We start from the raw sequence: 6437 nt of genomic DNA on the forward strand, positions 1-6437 counted from the left end.
CCCAGAGTCTCACGTCTAAACAAAGAATTTTTACAATATGAGTTGAAGGCTTGTCAACTTCTAGCTGAAGATAACACACCAGAATTGATGGCTAGCTTGGGTGCAGGGTCGGACAGGACACTGCATCTTTTAGCAGATATCATTGGGGAGGCAGGTGCCCCTCTTCGTATTATATATGACAGTAGTATCTGTTCCCGAAAGAACAGTTACTGTGGATGACCATGCAGCTTAGCTAGAAATGAAAAGATAATTAAATGGACACCCTAGCTGCAAACAGGCGTTGATGTATTTCATTGGGGACATGTTGAAAATGTGTGCCACGAGCAATGCAAGGGATAAGTCCCTGCAGTCGCACTATCCTCTGTGCCCGCGGTGGCTCAGATGGATAGAGCGTCTGCCATATAAGCAGGAGATCCCGGGTTCGAGTCCCGGTCGGGGCACACATTTTCAACATGTCCCCAATGAAATACATCAACGCCTGTTTGCAGCTAGGGTGTCCAATTAATTATCATTTCATTTCTAGCAAAGCTGCATGGTCATCCACGGTAACTGTTCTTTCGGGAACAGATACTACTGTCATATATAGTTAAATATGGCTTCCCGGCCATTGACCTTCTTGTGCGAACGCACACGCTATGCCCGAACTCGCACGGGACTTGGTAGATTAATCTGCCACGAGTAATGAGTATGACGGGCAAACATCTATTAGGCGCACTACGAATGTAGTGGTGTGGACATGTTGGGAACGTGGGTCTCACGGGGAGCGTGCAAGGGAGAAGTCCCTGCAGTCGCACTATCCTCTGTGCCCACGGTGGCTCAGATGGATAGAGCGTCTGCCATGTAAGCAGGAGATCCCGGGTTCGAGTCCCGGTCGGGGCACACATTTTCAACATGTCCCCAATGAAATACATCAACGCCTGTTTGCAGCTAGGGTGTCCATTTAATTATCATTTCACCTCTTCATATTGTTTCAGCTACATTGGATGAGGTACAGCAAACTCTTTCCTTTCTGTAAGACAGCCAACCTACAACTAGGAAGGTCGATAGGATTCAAGCGCATATGCCGCATTTAGGGAATTGCCTGTTACACTTGCGCCATGTTGAGCTGAACGATCATGAGAGACTTAAGCAGTTGAGTGATTGGACAATAGATTTGCAGGTTAGGTCAACATCCCTGGGTCTAGAAACCTAGGATGTAGGCTCGGGGCAGGAAATTTCAAGTCGTAATCAACTCAGTCATGGTAAGTGAGTCCGCAGCTCGTGGTCGTGCGGTAGCGTTCTTGCTTCCCGCGCCCGGGTTCCCGAGTTCGATTCCCGGTGGGGTCAGGGATTTTCTCTGCCTCGTGATGACTGGGTGTTGTGTGATGTCCTTAGGTTAGTTAGGTTTAAGTAGTTCTAAGTTATAGGGGACTGGTGACCATAGATGTTAAGTCCCATAGTGCTCAGAACCATTTGATCCGTGGTATGTGTTCCAACTCCTGAAGTCTAGGTAGTTTGTCCTCTGATCACTTATCTGAGTTACCCAGTCCTATTATGTGTCTCCCGATCAGTATTTCAGAACTGTTTGTTGATAGTTTAAATCAAGTGCAGAGATTTTCTGGTTACTTGTGCGATTTGAATCTCATACAGATGCCTTATGCATACCATGTCATGTGGTCCTGTCTTTGCGTTATACTTTAGCTAAAGGGATATTGGGTACTATGGTGTCAGAAACCTTGAGACGTCAGGAAACTATAGGGAAGTTGAGGGCTCTTTTTATACACAGAAAGTTGTCAGTGTGTATGCATCAATATTATTGCAGATCCAAGCATCATTGGAGCCATTGATCCAAAACATGGAGCAGATGTGAAGAGCGATGTTGGCCCTTGATATGTATGTTACTGAATCTGATAGTATTTCTAACATCTTAGAGGGCACACATCCCGCAGATCAATGATGTTTGGTTAATTCTCACTATGCCACCAACTTCGATGAATTGCAAGAACTAGCAGATTCTATTGAGTCCCTCACTTTCGCTGGTTAGCAGCTAAACAAAGGTGTCAGTTTGGCAACAAACCTTTGCCCCAAATTTGATTCTGTCAGGCATAGGCATTGTTGTGGCATGCATGACCACCTTGTACGTGAATGTCCAGTGGCCTGAGGCTTAACACATGACCCCGTGGTGCAGGCGAGCTCTTATGTGTCAGAGAAAGTCAACTCCTTGGTGTGCACGTATCCATAGTGTGAGAAGATCATCCCTCCCTTACATTTGCATCCGTCTCAGACAGGAACCTCTGTTGTAGTTCGGTCTTGTTACCTGGCTATAAGTGGTAGTTACAGCTTGGCAATTTGTGTAGATTACCTTCTGTGTGCCCCGGCCCTCAGAGATGTCGTGTAGGCAATGGGCAAGATTTTCCTCTGGTTGGCGAGGTGCTTGGCAGCTTGTCCATTTGCAGTTCCTCTTAGCCAGTTACTCTCTTAGTTGTTAAGAACTTAGCTATTAATTATATGATTATATGAAGCTGGTATCTGTACAGATGCCATTGGTGATCTTGCAGCTCTCGAAGAATTAAATTATAACGAAATCCAGACCTTTAGCTGCTTACAGGCGTTGATAAATATCAACGGGGACAGTTGAAAAATGTGTCCAACAACGGGGACTCAAACCTGGGACCTCACGCTTACATGGCAGACACTCTGTTGACAGAGCCACCAAGAACACAGAGGAAAGTGCGACTGCAGATACTTATATCTCACACACTCCCCGTGGGACCCACACTTCCAATTTTCTGTCCACACACTACATTGGTAGTGCCCCTGCCCAACATACTCAGTACTCGCGGCAGTCAATCTACCGATTCCTGAAAGAACAGATACCACCTTCATATAGCAAGGCTTACTGGCCAATGATCTTCTTCAGTGCAGATGCACTCACATTGCCCAAACTCTTACGGGAGCTGGTTGATTGACTGCTGCGAGTAATGTGTATGGTGGGCAGGGGCACTGCAAATGTAGCGTTTGGACAGAAAGTTGGAAACGTGGGTCTCATGGGAAGCATGGCACAGATAAGACCCTGCAGTCGCTCAGTGACTCAGTCGACGCCGGCACGGTAGCTCAGCGTGTTTGGTCAGAGGATTAGCTGCCCTCTGTAATAAAAAAACTGAGTTAATCGATCAACGACGAACTAAAATGGGTGTCTTACGACGTCCACTCCGAGCAGATGCAACGAACGAAAGCGAAAAAGTGATAATAAAAAAAAGGTCGGTTTGAGCTCCTGCCATGTAAGCAGGAGGTCCTGGGTTCGGGTCCCAGTTGAGGCACACCTTTTTCAACTGTCCCTGTTGATATTTATCAACGCCATTAAGCAGCTAAAGGTTTGAATTTCGTTATAGGTAATTTCATAGCTATTAATTTGTTGCTGGGTACATTTTATTCAAAGAATCAAACCAGTCCTCGATTTTGCTAGTTGTGTCGTCTTCTTTAAATTCTCGCCAGGCGAAAAGATAGCCCTCTGTTCCCCTCGTCACCCAAGTGTGACTAATTCAGTAAGTTGCGAGCCTGGCAAATTTGATGTGGCTCATCTTCAGTCAGAGTAGGCTAAGCATTTGTTGTATTTGTTGGTCGAGTTTCCTGATGTTTTGTCTAATAGTCTAGGAGTAACTAGTCTGATTCAGTATGATATATATCTGATTGATGACATTCCCGTTCGGCAGTCTCCCTGTCGGCTTTCGCACCCTAAAGTGAAAATCTCGAGGCTTAAATTAACTAATATGTGGCAGGACGAGCTAATCAGTCGTTTTACTTATCCCTATGCCTCGCCCATTTTTCTTGTCCCCAAGGCTCAAGATCAGGACTATAGGCTGGTCATAGATTATAGGCTGTTCAATAAAAGGGATGGCTTAGAATCAGTCCCCTTCCCTGATCTTCACAACTGTTTTACATGCTTCTCTGTGGCTAATTGGTTCACTATGCTTGACTTGAATCAAACCTTTTATCAGATCCCTCTTACCAAAAAACCTAAGAACATCATGGCTTTTTGCACCAAGTGAAACCTATATGAGTTCAACAGGGTGCCCTTTGACTTGGCCACCGAGCTGCTGTTCTCCCTCGTTTGTTGTATCATATCTTAGTTGATTTGAAGTTACTCTGTGTATTTAACTACCTTGACGATATGCTCATTTACAGTGGTTCATTTGAGGAGCACCTTGTCCTTTTTAAACAGGTGCTGTAGAAGCTTCGGGATTCTGGGTTAAAGATTACTCTTTCAGGGTGTCAGGTTTCATGTTTGGGTCATCTGGTTCCTGGAGATGGTATTAGCATCGGCCAAGAATAAACAAAGGGCTTGAGGAGGTTCCCCAAACGGAGGACTAAGAAAGAGGTAGCTAAATGTAATGGAATGGCCAACTATTTCTGTAGGTTCATCCTCAATTTTGCTTAGCTTGCTGCCCCTCTTAATAATTTGTGCAGGAAAGGGGAAAATTTTGTGTGGGGTGAAAGCCAACAGTGTGCCTTTGAAGCTATTAATACCACCATTGCCAACTCCCTGGCGTTGGCTGTACCCTACTCCAGCAAAAGATTTATTGTCCAGACTGCTGCAGTTCTCCTCCAGGAGGACCATGGTCAAAGACATCCTTTAGCTTTGCATCAAGAAGGTTAGCCAGCCTTGAGTTGAATTATTCTGTGCACAAGTGAGGCACTGATTGTTTTCTTCACCCTAGAAAAGTTCTAGTTTTATCTGGAACATAGGGAGTTCGATTTAGAGACCAATAATAAGATGTTAAGTTGGATCCTGGCCAGGCCCAGGGCAACTGGTAGAATCACCAGGTGGGAGGTCTGGATTTTGGCGGTTCATTTTAAGGTGCACCACGCTAAAGGCTCCAAAAACCAGATAGCTGATGAGGTCAGTCACATGTTTGAACAAGAAGATGGCACTGAGGGCGATCAAACCAGTGGCTGCTTTGATCTCATTTGTACTGTTCTGAATGAAGTGTCCCAATTACACTCCTGGAAATGGAAAAAAGAACACATTGACACCGGTGTGTCAGACCCACCATACTTGCTCCGGACACTGCGAGAGGGCTGCACAAACAATGATCACACGCACGGCACAGCGGACACACCAGGAACCGCGGTGTTGGCCGTCGAATGGCGCTAGCTGCGCAGCATTTGTGCACCGCCGCCGTCAGTGTCAGCCAGTTTGCCGTGGCATACGGAGCTCCATCGCAGTCTTTAACACTGGTAGCATGCCGCGACAGCGTGGACGTGAACCGTATGTGCAGTTGACGGACTTTGAGCGAGGGCGTATAGTGGGCATGCGGGAGACCGGGTGGACGTACCGCCGAATTGCTCAACACGTGGGGCGTGAGGTCTCCACAGTACATCGATGTTGTCGCCAGTGGTTGGCGGAAGGTGTACGTGCCCGTCGACCTGGGACCGGACCGCAGCGACGCACGGATGCACGCCAAGACCGTAGGATCCTACGCAGTGCCGTAGGGGACCGCACCGCCACTTCCCAGCAAATTAGGGACACTGTTGCTCCTGGGGTATCGGCGAGGACCATTCGCAACCATCTCCATGAAGCTAGGCTACGGTCCCGCACACCGTTAGGCCGTCTTCCGCTCACGCCCCAACATCGTGCAGCCCGCCTCCAGTGGTGTCGCGACAGGCGTGAATGGAGGGACGAATGGAGACGTGTCGTCTTCAGCGATGAGAGTCGCTTCTGCCTTGGTGCCAATGATGGTCGTATGCGTGTTTGGCGCCGTGCAGGTGAGCGCCACAATCAGGACTGCATACGACCGAGGCACACAGGGCCAACACCCAGCATCATGGTGTGGGGAGCGATCTCCTACACTGGCCGTACACCACTGGTGATCGTCGAGGGGACACTGAATAGTGCACGGTACATCCAAACCGTCATCGAACCCATCGTTCTACCATTACTAGACCGGCAATGGAACTTGCTGTTCCAACAGGACAATGCACGTCCGCATGTATCCCGTGCCACCCAACGTGCTCTAGAAGGTGTAAGTCAACTACCCTGGCCAGCAAGATCTCCGGATCTGTCCCCCATTGAGCATGTTTGGGACTGGATGAAGCGTCGTCTCACGCGGTCTGCACGTCCAGCACGAACGCTGGTCCAGCTGAGGCGCCAGGTGGAAATGGCATGGCAAGCCGTTCCACAGGACTACATCCAGCATCTCTACGATCGTCTCCATGGGAGAATAGCAGCCTGCATTGCTGCGAAAGGTGGGTATACACTGTACTAGTGCCGACATTGTGCATGCTCTGTTGCCTGTGTCTATGTGCCTGTGGTTCTGTCAGTGTGATCATGTGATGTATCTGACCCCAGGAATGTGTCAATAAAGTTTCCCCTTCCTGGGACAACGAATTCACGGTGTTCTTATTTCAATTTCCAGGAGTGTATTTGCTGACCTTAAAATTAAGCAGAAATAGGATCC

At 47.8% G+C, this 6437-nt stretch overlaps 2 non-coding genes across 2 annotated transcripts; both read left to right on the forward strand.

Annotated features, from left to right (window-relative positions):
• The first annotated feature begins 365 nt into the window (after positions 1–365).
• Positions 366–440, forward strand: Trnai-uau. The gene has a single exon. It is a non-coding gene; the product is annotated as a tRNA-Ile (tRNA).
• Positions 441–804: 364 nt separating this feature from the next.
• Positions 805–879, forward strand: Trnat-ugu. Its single transcript has one exon. It is a non-coding gene; the product is annotated as a tRNA-Thr (tRNA).
• Positions 880–6437: the final 5558 nt, after the last annotated feature.

This window comes from Schistocerca piceifrons, chromosome 1, assembly GCF_021461385.2.
Source record: "Schistocerca piceifrons isolate TAMUIC-IGC-003096 chromosome 1, iqSchPice1.1, whole genome shotgun sequence".
Classification (NCBI taxonomy): Eukaryota; Metazoa; Arthropoda; class Insecta; order Orthoptera; family Acrididae; genus Schistocerca; species Schistocerca piceifrons.